The sequence below is a fragment of the Bombina bombina genome, chromosome 12 (genome assembly GCF_027579735.1).
Source record: "Bombina bombina isolate aBomBom1 chromosome 12, aBomBom1.pri, whole genome shotgun sequence".
Taxonomy (NCBI): domain Eukaryota; kingdom Metazoa; phylum Chordata; class Amphibia; order Anura; family Bombinatoridae; genus Bombina; species Bombina bombina.
The window spans coordinates 144984417-144998999 of NC_069510.1; the positions used below are offsets into that span (position 1 = coordinate 144984417).

The window sequence follows — 14583 nt, forward strand, 5'->3', positions numbered from 1 at the left end:
TGGAAATATTTTATATGTAGAGTATACAGATAATATGTATAGAATTATTGGGTGTGGAGTCTTATTGTTCCTGGTCATTAATATAATCTCTGGTATGTTTGCCCATTTACATGATGGGAATGGGTGCAACAGAGACGTCTCATTTGGCTACATAAGCAGCTACCTAGGTGTACTCTCTTTCAGAGGGTAGCCTCTTTGCCTAGTATTAAAACATTACAATATAGTCCTATACATCTTGACTTTGCATTTTATCATCTTGGGACAGAGAGTTCTGGGTACAGAGTCAATGAAGATGTCTGGATAATGTGGAAATGTGACTAAATGGTCCATGAAAGCACTATACTAGATTGGGGCATGTTAAGTGGGTGAGGGGGTGGCGTTATGTTTGTCTACAAGTGTGATTGGCTGGTCTGTAGGGGGTGGACAGAGTTTAAGTGGGGACATATAAAAGGAAAAGAAGGAGGGGACAACAGGATTCTTAGGCGTTAGGAGCCTGAACTCCCTGGTACCTTACAGTCTCTGATCTGTACAATACATTTACTTAGAAACTGTACTAGGGAACAGTGGCGTCACTAGGGTTGGTGTCACCCGGTGCGGTAAGTTATGGTGTCACCCCCCCCCCAGAAAGCAGACACACACAAAAACACAGGCACACACACATACAAACACTCAGACACACTTAAAAACACACTCAGATGCACACACAAACACTCGGAAACACACTCAGACACACACACAAAAACACTGAGACACACACACACACAAAAACTCAGACACGCACATACAAAATATGTAAACTGCACTGCATTAATTATAAAGCTCATGCCTAGAGCTGCTCCCTGGCTCAGCAGAGCATCAAATGAAAGATAAACAGAGCACTCTAAAATAAATCATTGAAGAAAAGGTTTAGGCGCACAAACTATGAAAATTCTGCTCTCTGACTCTGTTCCAAGTCTGTCAGTGCACAGCCCTGGGCCGCATGTCACTGAGCAGTGAGCACAGATAGGCAGGCAGGTTTAGGCTCCCAGCGCAACTTTGCAAGCCCCACGGCATGCCCACAACATTCATAGTGAAATTGGGCAGGGGAGGAGCAAAGTACAAACAAGCAAAAGCAGCCGGGAAAACTATTTGTTGAAATTGCAGCACTGGCTCAAGGGGCAAAAAAATTGTGTGTCTACATCTTCCCCAGTCCCACCAATGTTCACAAATGCCAGCCCCTCTAATAAAATAATCTATGCATCTCAACATTGTATTTCTTTGAATTTCAATAAAATGAAAAAGAAAAAAAAAAAATTTTTTTTTGGTGTCACCCCCTGGAGGGTGTCACCCAGGTGCGGCCCGCACCCCCCTAGTGACGCCACTGCTAGGGAATATGTTGTTTCTCTTGTTAAGTGTATCCAGTCCACGGATCATCCATTACTTATGGGATATTAACTCCTCCCCAACAGGAAGTGCAAGAGGATTCACCCAGCAGAGCTGCTATATAGCTCCTCCCCTAACTGCCATTACCAGTCATTCTCTTGCACCCAACGAATAGATAGGATGTGTGAGAGGACTGTGGTGATTATACTTAGTTTCATACCTTCAATCAAAAGTTTGTTATTTTATAATAGCACCGGAGTGTGTTATTCCTTCTCTGGTAGAATTTGAAGAAGAATCTACCTGAGTTTTTCTATGATTTTAGCCGGAGTAGTTAAGATCATATTGCTGTTTCTCGGCATCTGAGGAGAGGTAAACTTCAGATCAGGGGACAGCGGGCAGATTAATCTGCAAAGAGGTATGTAGCAGCTTATTATTTTCTGACAATGGAATTGATGAGAAAATTCTGCCATACCGATATAATGTAAACTCAGCCTTAAATGCAGTAGCAGCAACTGGTATCAGGCTGTCATGTATGTATATTTTACACTTCAGTATTCTGGGGAATGGCACTTCACTGGAATTATACTGTATGCATAAAACTTTAGCCTAATTTGCAGGGACTAGCAACAGGCTTTTTAATAACACTCAATTTATTAATGTTAAACGTTTTTTGCTGGCATGTAAAATCGTTTAATTTTCTGAGGATACTGGGTGAAAAAATGTTTTGGGCACTATTTTTTTCCACTTGGCAGTCGTTTTATTTAATTTATGACAGTTTACTGATCTCTCTCACTGTTATGTGTGAGGGGGAGGGACCTTTTTTGGTGCTTTTGCTACGCATCAAAAAATTCAGTCAGAAGTTTATTGTCTTCCCTGCATGATCCGGTTCATCTCTACAGAACTCAGGGGTCTTCAAAACTTGTTTTGAGGGAGGTAATCACTCACAGCAGAGCTGTGAGATTGTAGTTGACTGTGATAAAAAAAACAAAAAACGTTTATTTCTGTATTTTTTTTTTATTTTTTTTTCTGCTATCAGGGTTAGTTATCCTTTGCTAATGGGAGCAATCCTTTGCTAAAATTGTGTTTTTTACAAAGATTTGATGCTATAACTTTTCAGTTTATTAATTTTCAACTGTCATAACTTTTTCTGTGCTTCTTATAGGCACAGTACGTTTTCATATTATAGTAAATTACTTGAAAAGTATTTCCAAGTTGCTAGTTTATTTGCTAGTGTGTTAAACATGTCTGATTCAGAGGAAGATATCTGTGCTATATGTGCTAAAGCCAAAGTGGAGCCCAATAGAAATTTATGTACTAACTGTATTGATGCTACTTTAAATAAAAGTCAATCTGTACAAATTGAACATATTTCACCAAACAACGAGGGGAGAGTTATGCCGACTAACTCGCCTCACGTGTCAGTACCTGCATCTCCCGCTCGGGAGGTGCGTGATATTGTAGCGCCGAGTACATCTGGGCGGCCATTACAAATCACATTACAGGATATGGCTACTGTTATGACTGAAGTTTTGGCTAAATTACCAGAACTAAGAGGTAAGCGTGATCACTCTGGGGTGAGAACAGAGTGCGCTGATAATATTAGGGCCATGTCAGACACTGCGTCACAATTTGCAGAACATGAGGACGAAGAGCTTCATTCTGCGGGTGACGGTTCTGATCCAAACAAACTGGATTCAGATATTTCAAATTTTAAATTTAAGCTGGAAAACCTCTGTGTATTACTAGGGGAGGTGTTAGCAGCTCTGAATGATTGTAACACAGTTGCAATACCAGAGAAAATGTGTAGGTTGGATAAATATTTTGCGGTACCGGCGAGTACTGACGTTTTTCCTATACCTAAGAGACTTACTGAAATTGTTACTAAGGAGTGGGATAGACCCGGTGTGCCGTTCTCACCCCCTCCGATATTTAGAAAGATGTTTCCAATACACGCCACCACACGGGATGAGGCTTCTGTTGAACAGATTTGTAAGGCGGCGACTTGGTCTTCGCTTCATACTTTTTCCAAATTTTACAAATTCGATACTTTTGCTTCTTCGGAGGCTATTTTTGGGAGAAAGGTTCTACAAGCAGTGGTGCCTTCCGTTTCATCCGTGTCCTAAAGCTTTGGTATTGGTATCCCACAAGTATGGATGAATCCGTGGACTCGATACATCTTGCAAGAGGAAACAGAATTTATGCTTACCTGATAAATTTCTTTCTCTTGCGATGTATCGAGTCTATTTAAGACAGGTAGTATATTTTTATTTAAAAAACTTTAGTCACCTCTGCACCCTATAGTTTCTCCTTTTTCTTCCTAACCTTTGGTCGAATGACTGGAGGGTGGAGCTAAGGGAGGAGCTATTTAGACAGCTCTGCTGTTGGTGCTCTCTTTGCCACTTCCTGTTGGGAAGGAGAATATCCCACAAGTATGGATGAATCCGTGGACTCGATACATCGCAAGAGAAAGAAATTTATCAGGTAAGCATAAATTCTGTTTTTTCTCTTACATTTGCAAGATGTCTCAATCTGATCCTGTCTCAGAAAACACTGTTGGATTCCTGCTGACTGATATCAGTCCTACCAAAGCTAAGTTCATTTATTTTAATGTTATGAATTTTTATCTTTAGCTATGGTTTGTAATAAGTTATCATGATAAACTTTTACATGCAGAAAAAATGTCCATCAGTGTTAATGCATTGTCTATTGCTATCTTTTAACATCTTATGTACAAGATATACCTGGGAATTTATCAAAATATTTTTCTGATTCTATTCTGAAGGCTTTTTCTGCCATCCCACCGTTTAATAAAATATAAAGGTCTTTTTTAAACTTCTCATTTAGTTGATGAATTTTCAAATGACTGACAACATGCTGAATTATCCTTCTCTGATGATGATTTATCTCATTCAGAATATCCTTCCTCAGATATTGACACTAACAAATCTACTTTTTTACTTTTAAATTGAGTACATTCGTTCTTTGTTGAAAAGGTGTTGATTATTTTGGATATTGAGGAGACTAGTCCTCTTGATTTTAAGGCTAGCTAACATTTAAATTCTGCTTATTAACCTCCTGTGGTTACTTCAGATTTTTTTTTTCCAGTTCCTAATTCTGGGGAATGGAATATTCCTGGTACTTCTTTTATTCCTTCTTTAAGGTTTTAAAATTGTATCCTTTGCCAGCAGTTAGTTTGGAGTTTTGGGAAAAGATCCCCAAAGTTAATGGGGCTATCTCTACTTTTGCTAAACGTACTGCTATTCCTATGGAAAATAGTATTTATTTTAAAGATCCTTTAGATGGGAAACTTGTATCTTTTCTAAGGAAAATTAATTTATTTTCAGGTCCTTTTCTTAGGCCTGCAATTTCTTTGGCTGATATTGCAGCTGTTTCATCTTTTTTGGTTGGAAACTTTAGCGCAACAAGTATCTGTTTATGATTTGTTTAGCATTGTTAACTTGATTCAACATGCTAATAATTTCATTTGTGATGCCATTTTTTGATATTATCAAAATTGAGGTTAAATATATGTCTGTAGCTATTTTAGCTAGAAGAACTTTTTGACTTAAATCTTGGAATGCTGATTTATCTGCTCTTTCTTGTGAGTCTCCTTTTCTGATTTTTCATCAGGATAAGGCGGTTTTGGCGGACCGTTTAAATTTTTACCTAAAGTTGTGAACTCCAACAACATTAGTAGAGAAATTGTTGTCCCTTCTTTGTGTCCTAATCCTAAGAATTTTCTGGAGAGATCCTTACATTCTTTGGATGTGGTAAGAGCTTTGAAATATTATGTTGAAGCTACTAAAGATTTCAGAAAGACTTCAAGTCTATTTATTATGTTTTCTAGTTCTAGGAAAGGTCAGAAGGTTTCTGCTATTTCTTTGGCGTCTTGGTTAAAGCTTTTGATTCATCATGCTTATTTAGAGTCGGGTAAATCCCCGCCTCACAGGATTACGGCTCATTCTACTAGGTTTCCACTTCCTGGGTTTTTAAGAATGAAGCTTCTGTTGATCAGATTTGCAAAGCACCAACTTGGTCTTCTTTGCTTATTTTTACTAAATTCTACCATGTTGATGTTTTCTCTTCTTCAGAAGCAGTTTTTGGTAGAAAAATACTTCAGGCAGCTGTTTCAGTTTGATTCTTCTGCTTATAATTTCATTTTTTTTCATTATAAGATTAAAACTTTTGATTTGGGTTGTGGCTGAATTTTTCACCGGAATTGGCTGTCTTTATTTTTATCCCTCCCTCTCTAGTGACTTGCGTGGAGTTCCACGTCTTGGGTATTTGCTATCCCATACATCACTAGCTCATGGACTCTTGCCAATTACATGAAAGAAAACATAATTTATGTAAGAATTTACCTGATAAATTCATTTCTTTCATATTGGCAAGAGTCCATGAGACCCCCACCCTTTTTATGGTGGTTATGATTTTTTTTGTATAAAGCACAATTATTCCAATTCCTTGTTGATGCTTTCTCTCCTTTCTTATCACCCCACTTCTTGGCTATTCGTTAAACTGAATTGTGGGTGTAGTGGGGGTGTATTTATAGGCATTTTGAGGTTTGGGAAACTTTGCCCCTCCTGGTAGGAATGTATATCCCATACGTCACTAGCTCATGGACTCTTGCCAATATGAAAGAAATGAATTTATCAGGTAAATTCTTACATAAATTATGTTGTTTTTTTTTACTATCTAGACATTGATATAAGTTTCCACGGAAGCAGGGTCCCCAATCCCCCCTGTGTTTGTTTGTTAAATATTGTCTGGTGTCTCATATTGTACTGTACTTTTATCTTTGTTCCCATAGACAGCGCTGCAGAATCTGTTGGCACTAAAGAATAATAATATATATAATTATATATATATATATATATGTGTGTGGGGGGGAATATCACTATGGTTTACTAGTCAGGGGTTAAAAGCTACTAGCCCAGAGTGAAAAAGTTAGTAGTCCACTCAAGGAAAAAGTCAAATTCCTAAGTCGTCTTCTGCAATTTCTAAGTCGTCCGGGACCACTGGATGTATGTGTATATAAAGAATTAAATTTTAAGTGTAATGTCCCTTTATGGAAATATTTTATATGTAGAGTATACAGATAATATGTATAGAATTATTGGGTGTGGAGTCTTATTGTTCCTGGTCATTAATATAATCTCTGGTATGTTTGCCCATTTACATGATGGGAATGGGTGCAACAGAGACGTCTCATTTGGCTACATAAGCAGCTACCTAGGTGTACTCTCTTTCAGAGGGTAGCCTCTTTGCCTAGTATTAAAACATTACAATATAGTCCTATACATCTTGACTTTGCATTTTATCATCTTGGGACAGAGAGTTCTGGGTACAGAGTCAATGAAGATGTCTGGATAATGTGGAAATGTGACTAAATGGTCCATGAAAGCACTATACTAGATTGGGGCATGTTAAGTGGGTGAGGGGGGTGGCGTTATGTTTGTCTACAAGTGTGATTGGCTGGTCTGTAGGGGGTGGACAGAGTTTAAGTGGGGACATATAAAAGGAAAAGAAGGAGGGGACAACAGGATTCTTAGGCGTTAGGAGCCTGAACTCCCTGGTACCTTACAGTCTCTGATCTGTACAATACATTTACTTAGAAACTGTACTAGGGAACAGTGGCGTCACTAGGGTTGGTGTCACCCGGTGCGGTAAGTTATGGTGTCACCCCCCCCCCAGAAAGCAGACACACACAAAAACACAGGCACACACACATACAAACACTCAGACACACTTAAAAACACACTCAGATGCACACACAAACACTCGGAAACACACTCAGACACACACACAAAAACACTGAGACACACACACACACAAAAACTCAGACACGCACATACAAAATATGTAAACTGCACTGCATTAATTATAAAGCTCATGCCTAGAGCTGCTCCCTGGCTCAGCAGAGCATCAAATGAAAGATAAACAGAGCACTCTAAAATAAATCATTGAAGAAAAGGTTTAGGCGCACAAACTATGAAAATTCTGCTCTCTGACTCTGTTCCAAGTCTGTCAGTGCACAGCCCTGGGCCGCATGTCACTGAGCAGTGAGCACAGATAGGCAGGCAGGTTTAGGCTCCCAGCGCAACTTTGCAAGCCCCACGGCATGCCCACAACATTCATAGTGAAATTGGGCAGGGGAGGAGCAAAGTACAAACAAGCAAAAGCAGCCGGGAAAACTATTTGTTGAAATTGCAGCACTGGCTCAAGGGGCAAAAAAATTGTGTGTCTACATCTTCCCCAGTCCCACCAATGTTCACAAATGCCAGCCCCTCTAATAAAATAATCTATGCATCTCAACATTGTATTTCTTTGAATTTCAATAAAATGAAAAAGAAAAAAAAAAAATTTTTTTTTGGTGTCACCCCCTGGAGGGTGTCACCCAGGTGCGGCCCGCACCCCCCTAGTGACGCCACTGCTAGGGAATATGTTGTTTCTCTTGTTAAGTGTATCCAGTCCACGGATCATCCATTACTTATGGGATATTAACTCCTCCCCAACAGGAAGTGCAAGAGGATTCACCCAGCAGAGCTGCTATATAGCTCCTCCCCTAACTGCCATTACCAGTCATTCTCTTGCACCCAACGAATAGATAGGATGTGTGAGAGGACTGTGGTGATTATACTTAGTTTCATACCTTCAATCAAAAGTTTGTTATTTTATAATAGCACCGGAGTGTGTTATTCCTTCTCTGGTAGAATTTGAAGAAGAATCTACCTGAGTTTTTCTATGATTTTAGCCGGAGTAGTTAAGATCATATTGCTGTTTCTCGGCCATCTGAGGAGAGGTAAACTTCAGATCAGGGGACAGCGGGCAGATTAATCTGCAAAGAGGTATGTAGCAGCTTATTATTTTCTGACAATGGAATTGATGAGAAAATTCTGCCATACCGATATAATGTAAACTCAGCCTTAAATGCAGTAGCAGCAACTGGTATCAGGCTGTCATGTATGTATATTTTACACTTCAGTATTCTGGGGAATGGCACTTCACTGGAATTATACTGTATGCATAAAACTTTAGCCTAATTTGCAGGGACTAGCAACAGGCTTTTTAATAACACTCAATTTATTAATGTTAAACGTTTTTTGCTGGCATGTAAAATCGTTTAATTTTCTGAGGTACTGGGTGAAAAAATGTTTTGGGCACTATTTTTTTCCACTTGGCAGTCGTTTTATTTAATTTATGACAGTTTACTGATCTCTCTCACTGTTATGTGTGAGGGGGAGGGACCTTTTTTGGTGCTTTTGCTACGCATCAAAAAATTCAGTCAGAAGTTTATTGTCTTCCCTGCATGATCCGGTTCATCTCTACAGAACTCAGGGGTCTTCAAAACTTGTTTTGAGGGAGGTAATCACTCACAGCAGAGCTGTGAGATTGTAGTTGACTGTGATAAAAAAAACAAAAAACGTTTATTTCTGTATTTTTTTTTTTATTTTTTTTTCTGCTATCAGGGTTAGTTATCCTTTGCTAATGGGAGCAATCCTTTGCTAAAATTGTGTTTTTTACAAAGATTTGATGCTATAACTTTTCAGTTTATTAATTTTCAACTGTCATAACTTTTTCTGTGCTTCTTATAGGCACAGTACGTTTTCATATTATAGTAAATTACTTGAAAAGTATTTCCAAGTTGCTAGTTTATTTGCTAGTGTGTTAAACATGTCTGATTCAGAGGAAGATATCTGTGCTATATGTGCTAAAGCCAAAGTGGAGCCCAATAGAAATTTATGTACTAACTGTATTGATGCTACTTTAAATAAAAGTCAATCTGTACAAATTGAACATATTTCACCAAACAACGAGGGGAGAGTTATGCCGACTAACTCGCCTCACGTGTCAGTACCTGCATCTCCCGCTCGGGAGGTGCGTGATATTGTAGCGCCGAGTACATCTGGGCGGCCATTACAAATCACATTACAGGATATGGCTACTGTTATGACTGAAGTTTTGGCTAAATTACCAGAACTAAGAGGTAAGCGTGATCACTCTGGGGTGAGAACAGAGTGCGCTGATAATATTAGGGCCATGTCAGACACTGCGTCACAATTTGCAGAACATGAGGACGAAGAGCTTCATTCTGCGGGTGACGGTTCTGATCCAAACAAACTGGATTCAGATATTTCAAATTTTAAATTTAAGCTGGAAAACCTCTGTGTATTACTAGGGGAGGTGTTAGCAGCTCTGAATGATTGTAACACAGTTGCAATACCAGAGAAAATGTGTAGGTTGGATAAATATTTTGCGGTACCGGCGAGTACTGACGTTTTTCCTATACCTAAGAGACTTACTGAAATTGTTACTAAGGAGTGGGATAGACCCGGTGTGCCGTTCTCACCCCCTCCGATATTTAGAAAGATGTTTCCAATACACGCCACCACACGGGACTTATGGCAAACGGTCCCTAAGGTGGAGGGAGCAGTTTCTACTTTAGCTAAGCGTACCACTATCCCGGTGGAGGATAGCTGTGCCTTTTCAGATCCAATGGATAAAAAGTTAGAGGGTTACCTTAAGAAAATGTTTGTTCAACAAGGTTTTATATTGCAACCTCTTGCATGCATTGCGCCTGTCACGGCTGCAGCAGCATTTTGGTTTGAGTCTCTGGAAGAGACACTTGAATCAGCTCCATTAGATGAGATTACACACAAGCTTAAAGCCCTTAAGTTAGCTAACTCATTTATTTCAGATGCCGTAGTACATTTAACTAAACTTACGGCTAAGAATTCCGGATTCGCCATTCAGGCACGCAGAGCACTGTGGCTAAAATCCTGGTCAGCTGACGTTACTTCTAAATCTAAATTGCTTAATATACCTTTCAAAGGGCAGACCTTATTCGGGCCCGGGTTGAAAGAAATTATCGCTGACATTACAGGAGGTAAAGGCCATGTCCTGCCTCAAGACAGAGCCAAACCTAAGGCTTGACAGTCTAATTTTCGTTCCTTTCGTAATTTCAAAGCAGGAGCAGCATCAACTTCCTCTGCACCAAAACAGGAAGGAGCTGTTGCTCGCTACAGACAAGGCTGGAGACCTAACCAGTCCTGGAACAAGGGCAAGCAGGCCAGGAAACCTGCTGCTGCCCCTAAGACAGCATGAATCGAGGGCCCCCGATCCGGGAACGGATCTAGTGGGGGGCAGACTTTCTCTCTTCGCCCAAGCTTGGGCAAGAGATGTCCAGGATCCCTGGGCGTTAGAGATCATATCTCAGGGATACCTTCTAGACTTCAAATTCTCTTCCCCAAGAGGGAGATTTCATCTGTCAAGGTTGTCAACAAACCAAATAAAGAAAGAGGCGTTTCTACGCTGCGTACAAGATCTTTTATTAATGGGAGTGATCCATCCGGTTCCGCGGTCGGAACAAGGACAAGGGTTTTACTCAAATTTGTTTGTGGTTCCCAAAAAAGAGGGAACTTTCAGGCCAATCTTGGATTTAAAGATCCTAAACAAATTCCTAAGAGTTCCATCGTTCAAAATGGAAACTATTCGGACAATTTTACCCATGATCCAAAAGGGTCAGTACATGACCACAGTGGATTTAAAGGATGCTTACCTTCACATACCGATTCACAAAGATCATTACCGGTATCTAAGGTTTGCCTTTCTAGACAGGCATTACCAGTTTGTAGCTCTTCCATTCGGATTGGCTACGGCTCCGAGAATCTTCACAAAGGTTCTGTGTGCTCTTCTGGCGGTACTAAGACCGCGAGGAATTGCGGTAGCTCCGTACCTAGACGACATTCTGATACAAGCTTCAAGCTTTCAAACTGCCAAGTCTCATACAGAGTTAGTACTGGCATTTCTAAGGTCGCATGGATGGAAGGTGAACGAAAAGAAGAGTTCTCTCTTTCCACTCACAAGAGTTCCCTTCTTGGGGACTCTTATAGATTCTGTAGAAATGAAGATTTACCTGACAGAAGACAGGTTAACAAAGCTTCAAAATGCATGCCGTGTCCTTCATTCCATTCAACACCCGTCAGTAGCTCAATGCATGGAGGTGATCGGCTTAATGGTAGCAGCAATGGACATAGTACCCTTTGCACGTCTACATCTCAGACCGCTGCAATTGTGCATGCTAAGTCAGTGGAATGGGGATTACTCAGACTTGTCCCCTACTCTGAATCTGGATCAAGAGACCAGAAATTCTCTTCTATGGTGGCTTTCTCGGCCACATCTGTCCAGGGGGATGCCATTCAGCAGGCCGGACTGGACAATTGTAACAACAGACGCCAGCCTACTAGGTTGGGGCGCTGTCTGGAATTCTCTGAAGGCTCAGGGACAATGGAATCAGGAGGAGAGTCTCCTACCAATAAACATTCTGGAATTGAGAGCAGTTCTCAATGCCCTTCTGGCTTGGCCCCAGTTAACAACTCGGGGGTTCATCAGGTTTCAGTCGGACAACATCACGACTGTAGCTTACATCAACCATCAGGGAGGGACAAGAAGCTCCCTAGCAATGATGGAAGTATCAAAGATAATTCGCTGGGCAGAGTCTCACTCTTGCCACCTGTCAGCAATCCACATCCCGGGAGTGGAGAACTGGGAGGCGGATTTCTTAAGTCGTCAGACTTTTCATCCGGGGGAGTGGGAACTTCATCCGGAGGTCTTTGCCCAAATACTTCGACGTTGGGGCAAACCAGAGATAGATCTCATGGCGTCTCGACAGAACGCCAAGCTTCCTCGTTACGGGTCCAGATCCAGGGATCCGGGAGCGGTTCTGATAGATGCTTTGACAGCACCTTGGACCTTCGGGATGGCTTATGTGTTTCCACCCTTCCCGATGCTTCCTCGATTGATTGCCAGAATCAAACAGGAGAGAGCATCAGTGATTCTAATAGCGCCTGCATGGCCACGCAGGACTTGGTATGCAGATCTAGTGGACATGTCATCCTGTCCACCTTGGTCGCTACCTCTGAAACAGGACCTTCTGATCCAGGGTCCCTTCAAACATCAAAATCTAATTTCTCTGAAGCTGACTGCTTGGAAATTGAACGCTTGATTTTATCAAAACGTGGTTTTTCTGAGTCAGTTATTGATACCTTAATACAGGCTAGGAAGCCTGTTACCAGAAAGATTTACCATAAGATATGGCGCAAATACTTATATTGGTGCGAATCCAAGAGTTACTCATGGAGTAAGGTTAGGATTCCGAGGATATTGTCTTTTCTACAAGAAGGTTTAGAAAAGGGTTTATCCGCTAGTTCCTTAAAGGGACAGATTTCAGCTCTGTCCATTCTTTTACACAAACGTCTGTCAGAAGTTCCGGACGTTCAAGCTTTTTGTCAGGCTTTAGCTAGGATCAAGCCTGTGTTTAAAACTGTTGCTCCACCATGGAGTTTGAACTTAGTTCTTAATGTTTTACAGGGGGTTCCGTTTGAACCCCTTCATTCCATTGATATCAAGTTGTTATCTTGGAAAGTTCTGTTTTTAATGGCGATTTCCTCGGCTCGAAGAGTCTCTGAGTTATCTGCCTTACATTGTGATTCTCCTTATCTGATTTTTCATTCAGACAAGGTAGTTCTGCGTACTAAACCTGGGTTCCTACCTAAGGTGGTCACTAACAGGAATATCAATCGAGAGATTGTGGTTACATCTTTGTGTCCTAATCCTTCTTCGAAAAAGGAACGTCTGCTACACAATCTAGATGTAGTCCGTGCCCTGAAATTTTATCTACAGGCAACTAAGGATTTTCGACAAACGTCTTCCCTGTTTGTCGTTTATTCTGGTCAGAGGAGAGGTCAAAAAGCTTCGGCTACCTCTCTCTCCTTTTGGCTTCGTAGCATAATACGGTTAGCCTATGAGACTGCTGGACAGCAGCCTCCTGAAAGAATTACAGCACATTCTACTAGAACTGTGGCTTCCACTTGGGCCTTTAAGAATGAGGCTTCTGTTGAACAGATTTGCAAGGCTGCAACTTGGTCTTCTCTTCATACTTTTTCCAAATTTTCCAAATTTGACACTTTTGCTTCTTCGGAGGCTGTTTTTGGGAGAAAGGTTCTTCAGGCAGTGGTTCCTTCCGTATAAAGAGCCTGCCTGTCCCTCCCGTCATCCGTGTACTTTAGCTTTGGTATTGGTATCCCATAAGTAATGGATGATCCGTGGACTGGATACACTTAACAAGAGAAAACATAATTTATGCTTACCTGATAAATTTATTTCTCTTGTAGTGTATCCAGTCCACGGCCCGCCCTGTCACTTTAAGGCAGGTAATTTTTCCATTAAACTACAGTCACCACTGTACCCTATGGTTTTCCTTTCTCTGCATGTTTTCGGTCGAATGACTGGTAATGGCAGTTAGGGGAGGAGCTATATATCTGCTCTACTTGGTGAATCCTCTTGGACTTCCTGTTGGGGAGGAGTTAATATCCCATAAGTAATGGATGATCCGTGGACTGGATACACTACAAGAGAAATAAATTTATCAGGTAAGCATAAATTATGTTTTTGCTTAGCAGGTATATCAGCAGGGGCACCTAGTTTACCTGTAGCTATGGCTTTCATGGTGTAAATTCAGCCCTGAGTGTTACTGTTTGCTGAGCTGTTACTGCCCTATTAAACAAAGGACCTGAGCTAATCACCACCAGCTGTGACAATAGGATATTTTTTTAATAAAGGGATAGAGTTAAACTAACTCTGATCTTGCTACCCCTCAATTATAAGGGAGTTATTATTTACTCATTATTAATAGAGGAGGTTGATGTGGACAGACACCCAAACTTTATAGATGACTTCTATAGTTATATACTAAAAGCTTTCAGGTGGGGCAAATATCACTGACCATATGATAACTAGGGGTCACATGTTTATTTGAAAGAGGAGACTCTTCTACTCTATTAAATTAAAGGCACATGAAAAACAGTTTTTTTCCTTTAATTGTTCAGATAGACTATACAATTTTTAAGCAACTTTCCTTTTTACTACTGTTATTAAATTTGCTTTAGTTTCTTGGTATACTTTATTGAAGGAGCAGAAATGCACTACTGGGAGCTAGCTTGAACACATCTGGTGAGCCAATGACAGGAGGCATGTATCCACAGCCACCAATCAGAAGCTAGCTCTAGGTATGCTTTTCAACAAAATATACCAGGGGAATAAGCAAAGTAGTATAAGTAAATTGTTTAAAATGGCATACTCTGTCTAATTCATGAAAGTTTTATTTTTACTGTTTCTTTAAGGGTCTCGTGGGTGTTTGTTCATTTTCTGATAAGGAGAGAG

General features: G+C 40.6%; 1 protein-coding gene across 2 annotated transcripts in view; it reads left to right on the forward strand.

Moving 5' to 3' along the window:
• AKNA (AT-hook transcription factor) overlaps nucleotides 1-14583 on the forward strand; it is a 203982-nt gene that overhangs the window by 66235 nt on the left and 123164 nt on the right. The window lies entirely within an intron of this gene.